Here is a 22,974-nt window from a genome sequence, read left to right on the forward strand (position 1 = left end):
AATAGGGTCACTGTGATACACTCAGCCAGAGGTAATGCATTTCTGCTTTGCGGTGTTTATTGCAGCCTGCAGCAGCCATGTATGTGAAGGTTCAGTTTTTACTATATATGTAATTATAGGAATGAGCATACAACTGTTTTAAGGGATGATGGTTTGGTTCAAAATTTCAGGAGATTGTTCAAAGTTAACTGAAATTTTTGCAAAGTTTCAACCCATTTACTCTTTCCCATGCTTTACGCAGCTAATACTTCTTCTTTCTCTTTTTTTCTATTCTCTGAGTACATGCCGAAAACTACAACTTGGCAGCTTTTCAATTTGTGGTTTTTGGCACAATCTTTATACCTTATTACAATAAAGCTAAGTTCTTGTATAAACCTGTTTCAGAGAATAAGAAACTAAAATTGGCATCAAAATAGTGAATGATAGTCATATCTTCTACATTTCCACTTAAACTGAAATAAACATGCAAAAAAACCCCACCATAATTGTTAGGTCATTTGCATATACAGTCATTTAATTCGAGCCTACATTGATTTATTGTGTCCATGGACAAAGAACATGCAAAGATTAATGTGATAGACTGAGCAACAAGCATATTGTGGAGTAAGACAGATGAGAGAGAGAATAAGAGAGGGAGAGAGAGAAAGAGGATGAATGGCCTACATATGTTCATTCAAATGATCAGTGAAGGAAGGTGACTCTCATGAACAACTCTCTGTTGCTCTCTCTCTCTCTCTCTTTTTTTTTTTTTTTTATAAGACATATTACAGAAAGGTCTCTGGCATAGTATTCATGATAACCTCTGTTTCTCATAATTTCCATCCTTGGCATTTAAAAAACGGCCAAAGAATTTCACTTGGCATGGTTATTTATGTACATTATTTGAAACTTTAAATATAACACTGAAAATTAAGTTGAAGTTAATCTTAGTTATAGTGACAGTGAATCCCTAACCTTGTAAAAGAGAGTAGTATATTTTTGGATATAAAAAGTCTCTCTCTAGTACAATATCATTCATATTTCTCCCTCATATAAAGCTGTCCTCAGCCCCAAATATGAGGTGGCATGTTATCTAGGGTATAAATAATACCAGTGTTTCCTAACCTATATAGTTTGCCCAAATTCCACAGATAGTTGTGGATTACACTGTTAGCTTTTAATCCAATTTTATTTTTTTATTGTCCAGGTGTATTTTTGTCATCTTCTCTACTTGTCTCCTGCATATGGTCAATAATACAAATACCTTGAAAAGTAGTTATTAACTCACCCCTGTTAAGGTGAATGCGTATTATAAGTGCGATGCAGAATCTGAAATGGTGGATATTTTAAAAATATCTTTTTCATATAGTCAACATGAATTCCACTGTTTTAAAATCAGATCCTCAATGGACTATGGGTGTTTAGATACTTGTATCACTGGAAATGACTATTAAAATTGTTCTAGTATAATTTAAGCCAAGTATCACAAAAGGGCTGAAATGAGTATTCCAGAAAGCTTATCAGACAAAAATGTTCAATGTGAAACTGAATTTAGAGGTTCATTATTGACTCTAGAGAGTAGTAAAGTACAGGATTATGTCTAAAAGTTGTCTATTCATTATAGATAAAAAGCACAGTCCAGGATTAGTGGCCAGGTGTTTTGCTTGCTGCTTATATATCTATGTAGTTTGAAAACAGTCCCAAGATTGTATTCCAGGAAATGAAATCTTACTTGAGGACCTTTGAATATTGATACAAAGTTCCACTTGGTACATTTCCCAAACATTTGCACTATTAGCGTTCAGGCCAATTTTGAGCTATTAAAAGCCAAGAAAATTTAGTTTTCTATTTTAATAAGCTTTTTTGCACTATAGTAATTTTAAAATGTCAGTTTAATCAATAATATGTACAGTACTAGAGCCTTTGGGCATTTAAAATGTCAGTTGTTTAATTTTGAAAAATGGATATTGCCCTTACAAAATCATCTGGTCAAGCATTTGCATTATATTATGCTTAACACAGAGACTTACATTGTACTTAGAATGTCTTCATCAATTAAATCAAGAAGATGTAAGGCTTGGGAATCTTTACATGTGATATCCAATTACCAGATCTTAGGGCCTGATTAATTTTCTCATTCTCCATACAGTGCAACAAAATGGCAGAAGGAAAGAAAATTAAGCTTCTGTAAAACTGTCCAATTTATACTTCCAGAACTTTTCATTATTAATTCTTTTTCCACAACCACCTCCCTCACACTCACATCACATACATGCACATGTAGATTAAACTTTATCATACAGGCACACAACACCCAGGTTAATGAATTCTAGAAAGTAGGCATGGCTTTTAGTATTGAGTCTACAGATAATAGTGCAAGTGAGTTTTCATAACAGAATTTGAGGAATGGTAAGGTAATCCACATGTGTAGACTTATATACCTACACGCACACACACAACATATAAAATAAATAGTTAGACGATTTGTTACTAAATCTGTAAGACATTTTTAGGATCTCTGACTTAGCATATAACTGAAGGGGAAAATATAAAATTCACTTTAAGGAGTTCTAGGGAGCATCTTCAGAACAAAGGGGGTCATTCTCCAAAATAACTAAGATTTAGAAATAATTAAATGTCTATGTGAAGATTAATTACTAGAGAGATGTGATATGTTTTCAAAACCATAGAAGTTTAATACATTTTAAATGAAAGACCCAATGGAATGTTAACATAACTGATTTTTCTCATAAGAAAGGTTGTGCTGTGTGATTTTTATAAAAGCATATGCTATTTCATGGAAACTAAAAATTCTGAGAAAGATATTGATTTTTTATGTTTTCATTAACAATAACTAATAAAACTATTAATTGATTACTTATTATTTACCAGCTACTGTGTTTTGACTTTATATAAATTAATACTTATTTTTTATCATAATTCCTCATTTTAAATTGGAGAATTTGTGATTCACAGAGGTTAAACAATTTGCCCAAATTACACAACTGATAAGTGGTAGAACTGAGATTCAAATTCAAGTCTATATGACTCTCTCAGATCTCTGAACCACTGTGACTTTTACCTCTCCTCCACCAGGTGCCCATAGCCTCTGAAATTTCATATCAGGGATTCATGTTTTTCAATTTCTAATAGCTGATCCCCTATTTAAAAAAGATTCATCTGACAAGTCATTCTTATGTCACTTGCATATTCCTGTGAATTACTTCATGAGAGTCTTGTCCCTTTTAGACTGAAGGAAACAAAAGGGGAAAAATAATGTTGGAAAGGAAGAGTCAGATTAAAAATAATGATGTAAGAGTGAAAAAATAAATTTTTAAGAACCTGGTAGACTAAAACTAGCTATTTTTAATTTATTCTATGCATAAGAGTAATACAATAACTTAAGGGATACAGAAATTGGTTTAAAATGTAAAGGCCAAAAAACCAAAAGAGAAGCTACAGTTTAATAAATCTTTATACGAATTTAAAGAATAAGAGTATTCTTCAAATATGTTATGTTGACTTTATATAAGAAATGGTCGCAGAAACAGAGAAGAGGAAGGATAAAAGGGATACATTAATATTTGATGAGTATCTCTTATGTTTTAGGCTGCTTGGCATTTAGTTTCTCTCATGCCATCTCTATAGAAAGCACAAAGTACTTAGAAGTGTTTGCCACATAGCAGATGCTGAATGAGTGAATAACAAAACTCAATAAAGCTTGATTGCATTCTACATCAGACTTTCATTTTGGTTTTATAGATACATTATATACAGGATTATTTTATCAGCAACAATTATTGATCTCTGGTTATATGGTAGGCATTGGGACAGAAGCATAGTAAGTTACAGTTATAGTTTGTGATTAACAATTCAAATCGTGAAAATATAAGTGTAATAATAGAGGCTTCAGATTGTTTGGGGGCATAGAAGAGAGAATGGGCAATATTCTTGTTTGGAGTAGGGGTGCTTAGACAGCTTGACTTAAGGATAAAACTTAGGGAAATTTGTAAAAAGACAATCCTTATGATTTTTTCATGAAAAAAACAGGGGAAGGTCTTTTTTAATAGAAGAAGCAGAATACAAAACCAGACATATCAAAGATGTGCCTATCTAGGGATCAGTATGTAGTTCACAAGGACAGGACTGGCACAAAACCTGGCTGCACATTTAGATAGGTTCATTTGTCTTGCTTGGTGGCTGATGATTGCCTAGAATTGGAGAGGGTTTATGACTTGAGAAATTCCTTTCATCCCTTAGATCAGTTAATAGCAATAAGACAATAGTGCACTAATTTAATATGAAGTTTTGGTAAAGCAGTGGACAGAGCTTTGGGTATAACATTAGGGAATATATAAATAAATGGTATAACTATTGGAGCATATCAGAGACTTTTTCAGAAGACCTTTTTGAAAAACAAGGCAACAGTTTTTGGAACTTTTGAATTCAATCTTGCCTATATCCTTTGGGTTTGAATAAATATTCTATCAAGGTCTTTTCCATTTTCATGATTGAAAAAAATCAAAATGTAATTATAATTTACTAAAGAAAAATACCAGAAATAGATCATAGTACGTTAAGCTATGGCATTGGGTTCTTTCTGTCATTATCTCAGGATAGGGGGAGGTGGGAATAAACAAAACCATTCTTTGCAGTTCTTCTCCAATTTTTATTACTCTACCAATTAACTGCATAATTTACATCAGAGAATATGTGTGTTGCTCCCCTTAATTTAAAGATATTTCATTGTAGCTTTGCTTAACATTTGATTATTTTTTCAATTCCTGGTTTTAAAATAATAAAGACAGTTCTGTCAGAAATCAAATTCTAAAATTTGATTTTAGAATCAGCTTTCTAAAATCAAATTTTAATATAAAAGTATTCCTATTATGTATTATATATGATTTTTCTTATTAAATATATTTAAAATAATCTAAAAACTTATTAGTCATCATAATTAATATAGTTCCATAAATCCTTATAAACTATTTTAAATGTGGTAATATATTTAGAATGACCAACATTTCCCTGTTTTATAAATGTTAAAACATTTATGTTGCTGAGAACATAAAATATAGACTCATGACTATAGAATTATATTCATAATAGCAAAAATGTCTTACAAAAGTGTTTGGCAAAATGAATAATGATATAAAGAAAGGTTTCAGGAAAATAAATTAAAATCTCTTCAAGATTCTTAAGTAATATCCTGTAATAAGAAGAAGTGAGTAAAAAGCCTACGAGATGACCTAAAAAAATTGAATGTAGAATTTGGTTATGACCCTTTTGTTAATAGATTACTTTGTAAGAAGTAAAAAATTTAAAGCAAAGATTCGACAAGGCCACAGATGTGCAAGTAAGACACAGTCTAGTAAATATGAAACATATTTACAAAAGGCCAGTGTAGTTCCATGAGCCCGATTCCACCTGCTTTCAAGTCATTTCCAAGGTCGTAATGTTGTCCCATTGTTCAGATGACTGAGCAGCATCATTGAGAGACTGTGATGAGTTCATAGGGCCATTTCTTACAAAGGGTTGCATCTCTTTTCCTGAGGACTATATACACCCAAGGATCAGCCATCCTAGGAAAGGGCTGAATAGAAACCTAAATATAATGATCAAACATTGGCCACAGTGTCTTCTGAGGGTGAGATAATTTAGAGAACACTTATTATAGGATCTAGAGACCTAGGTTCTGCTCTCAGCTTAGCTTATTATCAGCAAGTAGCTCAGTTCCTCCAGATCTCTACTTCCTGATAGGTTCAAGTCTAATTGAGATCAGAGTATTTTATGGATCCTTCTAAACTAAAATTATTTTATGAATGATTGAGTCATAAATATTCACTGACCTTTTTCTCTCGAGTCTATACTTCCTAATTTCTATAGATTTTTCTTTCAAGATTCTTCAGATACTCTTTAGGCTAAACTATTAAAGGAACACATTTTGAGACGATACTCTGAATAAGTTTTTGCCAAACTTTTTCATTGGCTGATGAAACTCCATTTTTTGGTGAAGCTCTTGGAAAAAATACCACAGTTAGTTACATAAATATCTATAGCTATGTAGGCATCTAATAATTAGAAGTATGATTGGTACTTTTGCTCTGGCTCAGGAGTTGATTCATCCAATGTAGGTCTGACTAAGTGTGGATCAGCAGCTCCAGCAGCCAGATGTCTATTTCCACATCCAGACACAAAACCCATCTCTATATTCCCCCTCTCCTTGCTGCTTTCTGTTTTGCGTTCCCCACTTCCACTTCTCTATCTGCCTTCTGTAAAAGTGCCGAGGCAGTAGAGATAAGATACAGAGACTGCAGAGCTAGTTGGAGTGCCGGTTTTGAGAATATCCCTGGATGAGATTGGATTCTATCTTGCTCCTTTCCCAGAGAAAGAAGTTAAAGGGAGCTGTTCCTTGCAATCTTCTGGTTACTAGTTTTCTGTCAACTTTGTCAGAAAAGTTGGTAATTGTAGAGAAAGGCAGACTGAGTAAAAAAATGCTCGGGCTTTGGAACCTGAAAAAACAAGTTTCAAATCCTGGTTTTGTTACTTATTAGCTAAATAAAGTAGGGAAATTTACTATTGAATTCTGAGCCTTGGAATCTTCTTTTCTGTACATGAGAATCATGACATCTATCCCATAAGTTCATTAATAGATAAGGTGTAGAGTATCTGGCATATGGCTACCACATTAAAATATAATTGTGATTCTCTTATATACAGTTTAATTATTCCAGGCAATATAAATAATTACTAGTGCATCTGATACAGCGGAGTTTGTGATCTATGAATTTTTCCTGGGAAACAACTTACCTTGTTTTTCCCTTCAGTCTCAGTCTCTTCCCAATGTATTTTTTTTTCAATAAATGTATAGCGAATAAATGAATTGTTGAATAATATTATTCAATATATATTCAATATCTTATCTCATAAAAGGAACAACATTGTATGAGAAGAAACTAGAATTGATTATGAATCAAATTGGCTCCAGAGGCCCAGTTCTTAAATAATATACAGCAAAGCCTCTGCTCTGCTATTGGAGAAGGAAACTGAATATTAAACACAATGTTGTCAAAAGGGTGTTTGCCAAGATGAGTTGTTACTATAAGATATTAAGAATATTTCTAATAAAGCAGAAAAAAGTAACGCAAGAGAACTTGGTATACAAAATTTTTTGGTCTACTTTTACCTCCGAATCTATATTTAAATGGGTATTTCAAGGGTTATGAACACTAGGTATCTAATATCATTTTTTTGCTATAGGGTCTTACATTTCCTTTTTATGGAGTAGTTTTCTGAAAAGTATCAGCAGGATATTTTTGAAAATTATACATTAGGAGTTTTAAAACAATTCAAGGAGATCAGAATCAAAGTTAGAGGATGAATTATGTGGGAAACTGGGTTTTGAAATTTTCCTGAAATCTAAGTCTTAAAGAACTGTATTCTAGCTTTGATAATGGTGTAAATATTTCTTTAAAACTCAGAACTTTTTTCCTGAGAGTTGTTAAAGTTTTTGTGTTTACTAATGCCCAATAATGAGAAAAATGGAAGAAAATGAAACAAATTCCCAAGAACTATTTCAGGTACTTTAGTTAATTCTTAAATACCTTTGAATTGAGAAATAATTGAATGGGAACAATATTATGATTTTCTTTAGATCCAGTCAACTTTCCAAACAAATGAAACAGACTGTCATATGTTGTCTCCAAGTGAATATTGTATAATTTTATGAACGTCAAAGACCCACCTGCCCAAAGATGGTTGATCTATATTATTTTCTCTTTTTTCAAGTTTTTTGTTTTATGCATTCATAAATTATGCATGTATTTGACTGATTCTTTCAATAAATATTTGTTGAGCTCTTCCTACACTATGCAGTATAAGAGGCACCAAGCTTATGGTGGTAAGAATAGAGCTATAATTATTTCTTACCTTGAGTTTACACGTTTATGAGAAAGGCAAAATATCACATAAGTGCATGAATAAATATAATTTCACTGAATGATAATAGCTCACATGTCTTATCGATATGCCAGGCACTGTGTTTTGAGTGCTTACATATATTAACTCACTTAGTTCTCACAACTAAGTATCTCATTTTACAAATAATGAAACAAGCATAGAAAGGATAAACAGCTTCTTCAATGTCATGCAGTCTAGCAAGTAACGCATTCAGGATTCAAACTCAGTATGTGTGGTTAAAAGTCTTGTGCTCAAAACATTACGTTATTCTGAGGAATAACAAGGAAGAAAACTTGAGGCAGCCATATCAATGGGACTCCCATCTAGAATGAGATATACATTTGGAAGTGACATTTAAGCTGAAACCTAAGGTAGGAAGGAAATGACTAGGCAAAGACTGGGAAGAGGACTGCTCTAACAGAAGAACAGTGCATGTAAAGGCCTTGAAATGGGGCTACACTTTCAACACAGATGGGGCCTGATACTTGAAGGAGAGAAGGCCAAGAGGTAGGACTGGAGAGTCAACTTTGGTTAGAAAGAAATAAAAAGAGAGAAGAGAGAACAGGAGAGAGGAGAAAGGGAATAAAAATGAGTATGGAAGGGAAAGAAAAACATTAAATCTCCAAAGTACCAAGGGAATTCACTTATGGAGAGCCATAATCCAATTGATATTTTAAGATAATTCTGGCTGCAGTATAGAGAATTGATTGGAAAGAGAAGAGGGTAAGTAGAAAGACTAGGTAGGAGGCCATCACAGTAATCCAGGAGACAGATAATAGCTTGGACTGGAGATTGGCAATAAAGATAACATGCAGATGGATTCAAGATGCACTGGAAGATGTGAGAGAGGAGGAACTCAGGACAGCTATAGAGTGTTGGCTTCTGGGTGCAGTGCTCGCATAAGTTTCTTCATTTATTTATTAATTCACTTATTCAGCAAATATTTATTGGCTGTTTTTTGACATGTTTGTTATTCTACCAGACATTGTGAATACTTGGTAAACTAAGCAAGAATGATCCAGGCCTTCAGTGAAACTTAGCTCTGTTATTCTTAACTGTTCCTGCCACCCTATATGTACTTTTATGGTTTGATTTTTTTGGTTTAAATGTGATTAAGATGATAAAGGAACATCTTTGTGCCTACTGTTATCATAATGCCATTATTAGCATTTTTTAAATCAGAGGTAGTATTATCGTGTTAATAGCTCAAGCTCTGGAGTTATGCTGTCTTGGTTTAAATTCCAGCTCTGTTAATTACTTGGTTAGTTAATATTTCTGTGCCTCTATTTTCCATCTTTCAACTGGGATAAAAAAAATAATTCATTTGATTGCTGTGGGAATTAAGTGAGCAAATAGATATAAAGTACTTAGAACAATGCCTTGCCTAATGGTAAGCATTTGATGTATATTAATTATTATTATTTTAGTGTGTAAAAGGCATGAAAATTATCTCATATGTGTGTAATTTAAAGAGAAATATTTTATAAAGATACATTTTAAGACCAAATAAAATATGTTGCACTTGCAAAAGTTTGTAGCTGTAGTAGAATTTCAACTTTTATTTAAAAGTTTAAGCACAAAGAAAACTTAACTTGATTGACCTAATAAAAAGATAACAGTGTATTTTTTCACTCTTGGATTTTGAAAGATTAAAGCAAATAAAAATGCTGATATCTCTACCATGCACATCTCTATGAAAGTCAAGAACAAAAGGAAATGTAAGCCACCAAAGCAATCCAGAGTGAAATCCTCATCATTCTGTTGGGAGCCACCAAACAAAGCAATTTAAAACCAGGCAACTTAAAATAGAGAAGAATAAAAATTCCTTTTTTTATTACTGTTTTACTTTCCTGAAGAACAGGCTATATGCATTTCATGCTAAAATAGAACTTAGTGTAATATAAGTGCAAGATTCTCTTTTGGCATGGTCTAGGGCAACATGTTATAAGTGGAATCTCTGTAGAGTGATTCAATCAGATAATACTATTATGCTTTTTTTTTAACTTGAAAAAATGTTTACTTTACTATTAAAAAGTTCTAGTGAATGCCAGAGTCAAAATTACTCAGCGAATATATTGCTCCTCTGTTCCTTCTTTATTCCTTCTATTGCTTCAGTAAATAATATAGCTAATTTACTATATTAGAGTAATGAATTATATAGCTTAATTTTTAGAATCAGCCTAGTTGTTTTGTGATATTGAAATTAGGAATTATAATTATGTTACTTTGTTATATTAGAATTAAAATTGAATGAATAGTATATTTTATTTTTCTATCCTAGTGGAAAAGTAATGTAGAATAAATTTATGTTTCCAATATAAATGTCATTTATATCATGTCAATTTGTTGGAGATATCATATTTTTAATTAAGCAGTTACTTTTTTATGCAAAAACAGCTTGTTTAAAATATTGATTATATTTTTATAAATCTTAATAAAAATTTCTAGTATAAGTCTAAAATTTAATATTAGTTAGGAAAACAGACTCTATGGCATTTTAATAACCATCCTCTCAAACAAGGGCCACAATGACAAACAAAAGAAAGAGAAAGTTTTCATTCAGAACTTCATTTTTATTTACCAACCCTGAAATGTTGATGATAAATACTTAAATCATTCAGTTCTGGTCAACTGCATTCATTACAGGTTTCAAGTTTTATTAAGCACATTTCATTCAATTTAGCATTTGTTCTAATCAGTCCCATGACAAAAGCTATCCATAGTTGGTACTTTGGAGGCATCGATATGTAACGGAAAGGTCTGTGATCTTGCCAAAATTATGGTGTCACTTTCTAAGCCTCAGTTCCATATTTATAAAGGGACAGTACTATCTATCTCACATGACTTATTTTATGGTGAATTAATTCAATAAAAATTTTAAAGCATCATATCTAGGCACATAGTAGACAGGTTATTTCACTTATTCCTTTTATTTTATGACTAAAAAGAAAAAAAAAAGCAGAGACTGCAGATGCCATATAATAATATAAAACATTTTATCTTCTCATTGTATAAGAGGCTCTCTCTTCAATGTAGGATAGACCAATTCACTAAGCCAAACCTAATCTCTACAACATGTTGATGGAATTCCATATTAGAGGCTATAGAGAACTTGGGTGCTTCTTACATGATGCTATGTTATTTGCCTTAAGGGATGGTCCAAGTAATTCATTGCTCAAAACTTTCACCATGGTAAGCATTGCAGCATCATTTTCTCTCTGTATTAAGGCCTTTAGACAACATGGTCTTATATAAAAATTACGACAGTAACAAATAGATGATTTTGATAATCTATTTAAATATAGGTTCTTAAATATATTTAAATATGTATATAGGTTCTTTAAATGTATTTAAATAGAGGTTCTTAAATATATCAATAGAGAATTTGGTTGTGCAGAGCTCGCAGACAACTGTATACTAAATATTAATAACAAACAAAAAAATCAGTGAGAGAATTACTTTTCTTTTAGGAGAAAATTCCCTAATACTGTGTAGTTCCTCTGAAAAGTCTTCCACCTTTCCCCGACTTTGAAATAAAGTATAGGAATTAATAAAAATTATAGTGGAAAAGAGAATGGTAAAAATGTCTACCCTTTTATTTAAAATAGAGATTTTCTCCTAAACTCTTGTAAAGGTAGATATGTAAGTTCATAACTAGAATGTATTTATATCTAGAAATATTCACAGTGTAGGTATGTATTTTTCCCTCTAAAATATTATTGATGGTCCAGGGAGACTAATTTTTTTCTCTTTGTTTTCAAATACTCCCTAGCACACCACCATAAACCTAATGGATATACTTACCCCAGTTTGAATCAATTTTAAAATATTGCTTATCGAGATACAGATTAAACATAGCAGAGTGAGAGACATTCCCAGAATACTCCCCTTGAAACAACAATAAGCTGAACATCTAAAACTCAACAAAAAACACCCAAACTGCACACCAGCACGTCTGAGCGTGGGATATGCGCATAAGAGCAATCACAGGTCAGAACCTTGGGTGTCTGTCAGTGGACTGAGAGAAATAAAGAAGCTGCCTCTCATAGCCGGAGCTCCCTATAGGAGGAGGGGGAGGGGAGAATTTGCAGCGAGTTCCCTGAACAGCTTTGCCTGGGACTGCTGTGAGCTCCACGCGGCCGGTGGCAGGGTCCACTCTTAGGGCAGAAGGCAGAGAAGCGGCATGGCAGAAAAACAACAGTTGATTTTTACCATCTGCGGTTGCAAAACAAATGCTGAGCAGCAGCCCCCATCATCCAACCCAGAGGGCCCCTCCCACCATACCCTCAGAGGTGGAAGCCTCGGAGCCCCAGGGAAATCTGAGCAAACACTACTGAAACTGTCACTAACACTAACAAGAACTGAGACTGAGGATAGGGAGAGCGATTAAACATCTATAAGGAAAAAAAAGACATTATTAAGATTTTATATAAAGCAGAGATCCAAGAGGCTTAGATGCCATCTGTTGGAAACTAAAAGAAAAACAACTTCTTTGCAACAGGCTAGGGACCATTATATAATAAATCTTCTTTCTGGAAAAAAGTGAGCAGAACACACTTCAATTAATACTTAGGCAGATAAATAATCTATAAAACACCATAAACAACCAAGATGACAAGGCATCTAAGAAAGAAAGAGAAAAATCTCCAGGAAATAAGCTTATAGACATAGAAATATGTGACTTAAATGACAGAAAATTCAGGATGGTACTTCTGAAAAAACTCAGTGAGACCCAAAACAAATCATATCAACAATTTCAAGAATTGAAAAACAACTAGATGAGTAGAGTGAATTCTTTACCAAGGAGATTGAAACCCTCAAAAAGAACTGAATAGACCTTCTGGAGATAAAGAACACACTGCAAATTTGAAAAATGAAATAACAAGCTTGAGAAATAGAGTCCACCAAATAGAGGAAAGGATCAGTGATATCGAAGACAGAAATCTAGAAATAAATCAGAAGAAAGAAGAGAGAAACCAAAAAATAAAAATATAATAATGAAAGAGAAATACAAGAACCAGCTGATACCATCAGGAGAGGACACATAAGAATAATAGGAATTCTCAAAGGGGAGAAAAGGAGCAGGGATTAGCAAGCATTTCAGACAAATAATTGATGAGAACTTTCCAAATCTAAGGAATAAGCTGGAGATTGGAATTCGAGAAGTCAATAGAACACCCAGTTATCTCGACACAAAAATACCTTCACCAAGACACATTGTATTAAAATTATCAAAAATCAGTGACAAAGACAGAATTCTCAGGGCAGCCAGAGAAAAGAAGACAGTAACCTATAAAGGAAAACCCATTAGATTATGGTCGGACTTCTCAACGCAAACCTTACAAGCCAGAAAGGAGTGAAATCAAATATTCAAACTATTAAATAAAATGAACTATAAGCTAAGAATAATGTATCCAGCTAAGCTCTCCTTTAGATATGAAAGAGAAATAAAGACCTTTCTATACATACAAAAATTGAGGGAATTCTCTACTACGAGGTCTGCACTACAGGAAATACTGAAAGGGGTCAGCTCAACTAAACAAAATAACAACAACAAAATACACATAATTAGGAGTAAGGTGACTAGCAGGCTGATAAAAGCAGAGGAGTGTAACCCTTACTAGGAACAGATCATTATAAGCTTAAAATAAAAAGAGGTTTGCTATAGCAAGATAGTAATGAACATTCAGCATACATAAGGACAAGTTGAGAAAACAATGACTGAAAAGGGGAGGATTCAAAGATCCAAATTCGCAAAGAGGAATGGAGATAAGGCATACCCAGAAAAAAAGGGACGACTGTATATATATAACTATCCTTTACATATTTGTAATGGTAACCACATGCCGAAGATTCAGAACCGAAGTATATAACATAAAACAAGAAAGACCAGAGAAAAAACCCACAAAAGCCAACCAAAATAAAGAAAACAGAAACACAAGGACAAGGAAGCAATGGAAACACCGAACTACCAGAAAGAAATCAAAAGATAAAATGGCTATAAGAAGACCTCATATTTCAATAATAAATAATCACTCTAAATGAAAATGGACTGAACTCACCAATAAAAAGGCACAGAGTTGCAGAATGAATAAAAAAACAAAACTCAACCATATGCTGCCCTGCCTCCAGGAGACACATCTCAACTCCAAAGACAAATATAGACTCAAAGTGAAAGGGTAGAAAATGATATTTCAAGCAAATGGCATTCAGAGAAAAGAGGGAGTAATGGTACTAATATCAGATGAAATAGACTTCAAAATAAAAAAAAAGTAAAGAAAGATACTGAGGGACACATCATAATGATAAAGGAAATCATGAACCAAGAAGACATAACACTTAATAATATCTATGCTCCCAATCGGGGAGCCCCAAAATATGTAAAGTAATTACTAACAGAACTAAAGGGAAAAACAGCTCAAAACATTATCATAGTAGGGGACCTAAATACCCCACTATCGGATATGGACAGATAATCCAAACAGAAAATCAATATTGAAATTATATCCTTAAATGACACATTAAACCAACTGGACATAATGACATTTACAGAGCTTTCCATCCCAAAACAACTGCTTATAAATTCTTTTCTAGTGCACATAGAACATTCTCAAGGATTGATCACATACTGAGACACAAAGATAGCCTCAACAAATATATGACAGTTGAAATCATACCAAACATAATCTCTGATCATAATGCTTTGAAACTAGAGATCAACTGCAAAAGGAAAGCAGAAAGAACCACAAACATATAGAGATTAAACAACATGCTATTGAAGAATAACAGGTTCAGAGAAGAAATAAACAGAGACATCAAGAGATACATAGAAACAAATGATAATGATAGTACAACATATCAAAACTTTTGGGACACGGCAAAAGTGGTCATAAGACGAAAGTTCATATATTTACAGGCCTATCTCCAAAAACAAGAACGAGCCCAAATAAACAACCTAAGGCTTCATCTTAAAAGACTAGAAAAGGAAGACCAAATGAAGCTTAAAGTCAGCAGAAGGAAAGACTTTGTCAAAATTAGAGCAGAAATAAATGAAATTTTTTTTAAAAAGCGATAGAAAAAATAAATGCAACAAAGAGCTGGTTTTTTGAGAAGGTTAATAAAATTGACAAACCCCTGGCTAGACTCACTAAAGGAAAAAGAGAAAGGACACAAATAAACAAAATCAGTGATGAAAGCAGGGAAATTATGGCTAACATTGAAGAAATACAAAGGATCATGCAAGAATACTATGAAAAAGTATATAACACCAAATTTAATAACCTAGAAGAAATGGACCAGTACTTAGAAAATTACAACCTTCCTAGACTGAATCAAGAAGAACTGGAAAATCTAACTAGATCAATCAGCAGTATGGAAATTGAAACAATCATCAAAACCCTACTAAAAAAGTAAAAGTATAGGACTAGATTACTTCACCAGTGAATTCTACCAAACATTCAAAGAAGATTTAATACCTGTTCTACTCAAACTCTTCCAAATAATCAAAGAGGAGGCAATACTTCCCAAGTCATTTTATGAGGCCAATATTACCCTGATACCAAAACCTGGTAAAGATAATATGAAAAAAGAAAACTACAAAACAATATCTCTCATGAACACAGATGCAAAAATCCTAAATAAGATACTAGCGAACCAAATACAGCAACATGTTAAAAAGATTATACAGCACAATCAAGTGGGCTTCAACCCAGGGGCACTGGGATGGTTCAACATACGCAAATCAATTAATGTGATATGCCATATAAACAATTTAAATAATAAGAATCATGTAATCATATTAATAGATTCAGAAAAAGCCTTCGACAAGATACAGCACCCATTTATGAACAAAACACTTAACAAAATTGGTATAGAAGGAAAATACCTTAACATAATAAAGGCCATATATGACAATCCCTCAACCAACATTATACTTAATGGTGAAAAACTGAAAACTTTCCCTCTAAGATCAGGAACAAGGCAAGGCTGTCCACTATTGCCAAGTTATTCAATATAACATTGGTAGTCCTAGTGAGTGCAATCAGGCAAGAGAAAAATATAAAAGACATCCAAATAGGAATGGAAGAAGTCAAATTGGTATTATTTGCAAATGACATGATTCTCTATATAGAAAACCCTAAAGGCTCCACAAGAACACTACTAGAAACAATAAACAAATACAGTAAAGTCTCTGGATACAAGATCGACGTTCAAAAATCCATAGCTTTCCTATACTCTAATAACGAAGCATCAGAAAAAGAAGTGAAAAAAAATTTTCTTTTGCAATTGCAACAAAAGGAATAAAATACCTAGAAATAAATTTAATAAAACAAGTGAAGGACCTTCATAATGAAAACTGCAAGACCCTATTAACAGAAATTGAAGAATGTACAAAGAAATGAAAAGATATTCCATGTTCTTGGATTGAAAGAATCAACATAGTTAAAATGACCTTATTACCTAAAGCATTATATAGATTTAATGCAATCTCCATCAAAATTCCATTGATATTTTTAAAGAAATAGAACAAAAAATCATGAGAGATTTGTATGGAAGTACGAAAGACCTCAGATTGCCAAAGGAATTCTGAGAAAAAAGAACAAGGCTGGAGGCATCACTGTGCTCGACTTCAAATTATACTACAAAGTGACAGTAATAAAAACTGCATGGTACTGGCAACAAAACAGACACACAAACCAGTGGAACAGAATCAAGAGTCCAGAAATAAACCCATATTTATATGGGCAAATAATTTTCAACAAAAAAAATGCCGAAAACATAGTGGAGAAAGGAAAGCCTCTTCAATAAATGTTGGGAAAACTGGAAAGCCACCTGCTAAAGAATGAAACCAGGCTATTATCTATCACCGCACATGCAAATTACTCAAAATGGATTAAGAACCTGAATATAAGACCTGAAACAATAAAATACATAGAAGAAAACATAGGAACTAAACTAAAGGAACTTGGACTTAAAGAGGATTTTATGAATTTGACTGCAAAGGCAAGGGAATTAAAAGCAAAAATAAACTAATAGGACTACATCAAACTAAAGAGCTTCTGCTCAGCAAAAGAAACTATCGACAAGGTAAAGACACAACCATCTGAATGGAAAATATATATTTGTAAGCAAGGCCTCCAATAAGGGTCTAATATCCAAAATATACCAAAAAAAACTCATATGACTCAATAACAACAAAAAAACAAACGATCCAATCAAAAAATGGGTGGGCAGAGGACCTGAACAGACACTTCTCCCTAGAGAACATACAAATGTCCAACAAATATATGAAAAGTTGCTCAACAATGCTAGCTATTAGGGAAATGCAAATCAAAACCACAATGAGATAACAACTCACACCTGTTAGAATGACTATTATCTCTTATTTCAAATTGTGTGCCACAGTCAAAATATTGAGAGCATAATTCTTTAACGTCTTTGTTCTGAGACTTCTCAGTTCAGCTGAGCCACATCCACCAATTCTTACGAAATTGATTTTTTTCATACTTTCACTCTACTTTCTCTAAGCAATATTTATCCTATTACCAATATCTTTCTGCTTCTCCAAATAATTTTGGTATAATAGCATCTCCCCAAGTTAAGACAAATGAGTCACAAAATATAAGATCACATCTGGACTTGGCTTCTCATCTTGTTACCATTTGGTACAGAATGTGGTGCCCCATTGTTGTAACCATTGTTTTACTTTTAAGGAATTACGGCTTTGCATTTATTTTCTCTAAGTTTCTATCGATAACCCAGCAAACTCTGAAGAAATTTCTATTTAGACAGTTGTACTCCTTTGATTCCCAACAAAAGAAAGACCCCCAAAACACACATATTTTTATGAATTTTATAAACACATTTCCTCCATCTTCTTTGTCCACTACCTTATCTGTTCCCAACTTTATTTTTAATTTAGCAAATTAGTCTCTCTAATTTTTAATATCTAGTTGCTTCTTTTGCATTCATCCCATTTACTATGCCATCATAGCTTATTTTTCATCTCCCTCAAATAATATTTGCTCTTAATTATCTTCTCCCTGCAAAATTAGGCAATTCCAGTGTATGAGTTGGAGATATAATTAACATTCCTTCTTCCTTAAAGATTTTATAAATATAATCCTCAAATGTGATCATAAACAAAAGGACTCGTAGAGTTCCAGAATCATCTTCCTATCCTAATGGAATACTAAAATGCAAGTTTCAGGTAACTAAATAATGGATTTTGTTTGATAATTTTCATATTCAATATACATTTTTAATGATCTAATAAACATTTTAGACATTCAAAAACCTTTAAGCAAATTAAAGATATAGAACTTAAAATTTATAATTAGTTGTAAATTAGTTGGAAAAATGGAACATATAGCTTTCAATTTAGTATTTTTTTACTGAGACATATAAGACAATGGCAGCGGTCTGCAAAGTGTGACAATGTGTATATATTGTTGATTAAATGAGGTACATATATGAAAATACCTGTCACAACATTTATCACAGTGAAACTTCAATAAGAGTTTAGGGTTGTTTATTGCAGAATTATAAATAACAAAATGAGAACAAGTCAAACAATTGTGAATACAGAGTTAGAAGATGATGGATTAGTTTATGTGTTTTTCAGGAAAGCAGGATAGTTCTGCAATAGGTTCAGAAATTTGTAAAATGCTTTGTAGCCATTCCTGGTGTTTCAATATTTTTCTGCCTACTGTTCCACTATTCTGAACTTTAGAATACTCCCTTTATTACCAAATGTGATTAATCCTTTCTTTTAAAGTTTGTTTCTCCCTAATGTAAATGTAACTTCCAGTGTCTTTCTTGAATGTAATGGGACATGTTCCTCACCATAAAGAATTTACTTTATTGGCTGGAAAACATCTTTGCTTCAAAGTGAGTTTTAATTATCAAGAATAGACACAAGAGACAAAGGACATAGTGAGAAATATATATATGTATTATATATATGTGCATATATATTCATATATATATAGTCTTTTGTATAGATATTTTGTATTTGTACATACTAAATATATATAGTTCCTGATATATATAGTTCCATATATATATGTGCATATATATTCATATATATATATAGTCTTTTGTATAGATATTTCGTATTTGTACATACTAAATATATATAGTTCCTGATAGCAGCTTCCAGAAACATTGAATTGGAAATGTAATTTGTTTGAATCTAGCCCTTTAAGCATGGCCTTATATGATACCTCTTGCAATGGGATAAGAAGCAGTTTATTTATGTTCTAGCCTGCTACATGTGCCTGGACAAAATTATACTTCTCAGTTAAGGGCTCCCCACCATCTCTGTCCCTACTCTAATCTTACTTGCCCCCTAAGGATTAGAGATTTTCAGAAAAAGTGTGCGAGATGGGGTACAGATGTCTGTGGTGCTACTTCATTGAGTCTTGTGCTTGAATTTAACTGTACATGTATGAGAATTGAAGAACTTAGGATAGACATGTAACATAATTCCATTCTACCTAAATGGTGTGTGTTGTGTGTGGGTAACATAGAGAAGTAATATTGGATAACAGCAAAGTACCTGTATAACTTGCCTATCACTTTATTTTCCTTTTAGCAAGTAAGTGGGAGAAAATAATGATTAAAAATTTTCTTCTACAGATAATTGAGATAGGTTGTGAAAGTTTTAGTATTGTTTTTACTATATATAGTGTATATTATCTAAAAGTAGAAACCAGTTAAATACCTACATATTAATATAAACTTATCAGATGGATGACTGGCATGTCCCACACTTTATGAATCTTGTACAGGAAAATTATGGGGTATAAATTAAGACTTGGTAAAATCTAGTAAAGGCATCAACAGTGAAAACTAAACTAGGAGCCAACACCTTCTATTACTTATAATTCAGTGTTATGACTAGAAAAATATTTATGATGATAATGTGTATATAATAAAACATTGCAATTACAAATGCTTTAGTTTTCATAGTACAACAGCCTTTCTTGGTAGAATGACATGTAACTGAATTTTTATAGTGTTCATAATCTGGAGGCTATATAGTGCCTTGAAAGGCCCAGAAAGACATCATTTTTATTGCTGTATTGTGCATTTAACAAAATCTATATAGCAATATATATGAAGGTATTTTTAAATAGCAATATGGAGAGATAATAAACATTTCATAGCTAATCAGCATCATTTTACAATGACACATATTGCTCTAAATGTTCTCTTTCACCTTCCTCTTATTTATAGGATTTGAAGAGTACCACAAGAAAGCTGCATCATGAGTCGCTTGTGCTTGTAAAGTGTCCAATGGATTTTTGATCATATAAGGTAAAACTGAATTAATTTTAATTGAATTTTCAGAATGAAATGAAATGCTGTTAAAAAACTAATTTATTTTTTAAAAAATTATAGCTGGTATATGATATTATATTAGTTTCAGGTGTACATCATAGTAATTAGACAGTTATATTACTTAAAAAGTGATCACCCTGATAAATTCAGTCTCATCTGAACCATACATAGTTACTATAATATTATTGACTATATTCCTTACGTATTACATTACATCCCCATAACTAGTCCATAACTACCAATTTGTACTTCTTAAAACCTTCTCTCTTTTCACCCACCCCCAAATCCCCTCCCATCTGGCAACCATCAAAATGTTTCTATATCTATGAGTTTGTTTCTATTTTGTTGTTTATTTTGTTCTTTAAATTCCACATGTAAGCGAAATCATATGGCATTTGACTTTCTTTGACTTACTCCACTCGGCATACTACCCTCTAGTTCCATCCACATTGTTGCAGGGGGGCAAGATTTCATTCTTTTGCATGGCTGAATAATATTTCATTTATATTCCATTGTATTTCATTATATATTTCATTATATATTCCATTGTATATATGTACCACCTCTTCCCTATACATTCATCTACTGATGGACACCCAGCTTGCCTCCATATCTTGACTGTTGTAAAAAATGCTTCAATGAACATACAGATTCATACATCCCTTTGAAGTAGTATTTTGGGCTTCTTCAGATAAATACCCAGAAGTGGGATTACTGGATCCTTCTTTTTCTCTTGTTATAAAGTCTTCGTTTTAAAGTCTCTTTTGTCTGGTATAAGTATTGTTACCCCAGCTTGTTTGTTTGTTTCATTTTCATAAAACATCTTTTCCATTCCTTTATACTTTCAGTCTATGTGTGTCTTTCGAACTGAAGTGAGTCTCTTGTAGGCAGTATATGTAAGGGTGTCATTTTATTATCTATTTAGCCAGCCTTTCCTTTAATTGGAACATCTAATCCATTTACATTTAAAGTAATTGTTGATAGATATATAGTTATTGCCATTTTATTATTCATATTTTTTAATCTTTTTTGTTTTTGTTTTTCTTCTTCTTCTAAAAGAAGTCCATCCAACATTTCCTGTAATACTGGCTTGGTGCTGATGAACTCCTTTAGCTTTTTCTTGTCTCTGAGAAGCTCTTTATTTGTCTTTCAATTCTAAACAATAGCTTTGCTGGATAGAGTAATCTTGGTTGTAGGTCCTTGCTTTTTATGACTTTAAATATTTCCTGTCAATCCATTCTGACCTGCAAAGTTCCTGTTGGGAAATCAGCTGACAATCTTATGAGAGCTCCCTTGTGGGTGACTAATTACATTTCTCTTGCTGCTTTTAAGATTCTCTCATTGTCTTTAACCTTTGGCATTTTAATTATGATATGTCTTGGTGTGGGCCTCTTTGGGTTCACCTTGTTTGGAACTCTATGTGCTTCCTGTGTTTGTTTATCTATTTCCTTTGCCAGTATAGGAAAGTTTTCAATCATTGTTTCTTGAAAAAGGTATTCAATTCCTTGCTTTCTCTTCTCCTTCTGATATCCCTGTGATGAAAATGTTGGTACACGCGATGTTGTCTCACAAGCCCCCTTAAACTATCCTCATTCTTTCTTTTTTTTCTTCTTGATGTTCTGATTGGGTGTTTTCTGCTATCTTATCTTCTAAATTGCCGATTTGACCCTCTGTTTCATCTAATCTACTGTTGATTCCTCTTAAGGTATTCTTCATTTCAGTTATTGTATTATTCATTTCTGACTAGTTCTTTTTCATGTTTTCTATCTCCATTTTTATGTTTTCTATCTCTTTGTCTAAGTTATCACTGTATGCACCTACTCTTCCCCTAAGTTCATTGAGCATCTGTATAACCAGTATTTTGAAGTCTGCATCTGATACATTACTTGTCTCCATTTTGTTTAGTTCTTTTTCTGGAGATTTGTTCTGTTTTTTCATTTGGGATACATTTCTTTGTCTCCTCATTTTAGCTGCCTCCCTATGTTTATTTTTATGTATTAGATAGGACTCTTAAGTCTCCCAGTCTTAGTAGAGTGGCCTTATGCAGTAGGTGTCTTTTGGGACTCAGTGGCACAGTCTCCCTGGGCACCTGAGCTGGGTACTCCAGGTGTGTCTATTATATAGGTTGCGTGTGTCCTTCTGTTGTAGTTGAGCCTTGGTTGCTGTTAGCACATCAGTAGGAGGGATTGGCCCTTAGGCTGATTGGTTGTGAGGACTGGCCCGAGACTACAGTGGAGGAGCTATTGTACAGGGGCTGATCTTACAGAGCAGGATGCACTTTAGCCTGCCCAGTCTTCCCTTTGGGTGTGTCATCCTCAGATGTGCCTCCAGGTGCTGCTATGGCTAAGACCTAAGCTAGCCACTTTATGTGCTTGCATAACTGTAAGCCAAGTTAATTTGCAGCCTCTGCCCTGCCCAGAGTCAAGTGGCATAAACCATCAAGCAATCTGCAGGTGGCCATCCCCCATGCTGGGCTTGGATGTGCTTCAAGAGGCCAAGCCATAAATCCAGATAGTGCTGGGCTTGAGGCACATTGAGACCAGATGCTCCTTGTTTAGGTTTTCTGAAACTTTGAGAGATTTTAGCAAAGTCCACAGCATAAGCCAAGATAGGCTGTTTGTATGGAGAAACCAGTGAAAGTAGTTTGGGTGGGCCTGAAAGTTGGGAGAGGCAAAATCTCAGAGAATCACT

At 33.2% G+C, this 22,974-nt stretch overlaps 1 protein-coding gene across 6 annotated transcripts in view; it reads left to right on the forward strand.

Moving 5' to 3' along the window:
- The window catches only part of LINGO2 (leucine rich repeat and Ig domain containing 2), a 1,089,314-nt gene that overhangs the window by 445,728 nt on the left and 620,612 nt on the right, over nucleotides 1-22,974 (forward strand). For all 6 annotated transcript variants that reach the window (XM_039880667.1, XM_039880666.1, XM_039880668.1 and 3 more), the window contains one exon: nucleotides 20,179-20,259. The gene's annotated coding sequence lies outside the window, so the exon portion shown is untranslated. The remainder of the gene's footprint in view (nucleotides 1-20,178; nucleotides 20,260-22,974) is intronic.

The sequence above is a fragment of the Pteropus medius genome, unplaced genomic scaffold (assembly GCF_902729225.1).
Source record: "Pteropus medius unplaced genomic scaffold, Ma_sr-lr_union100, whole genome shotgun sequence".
Classification (NCBI taxonomy): domain Eukaryota; kingdom Metazoa; phylum Chordata; class Mammalia; order Chiroptera; family Pteropodidae; genus Pteropus; species Pteropus medius.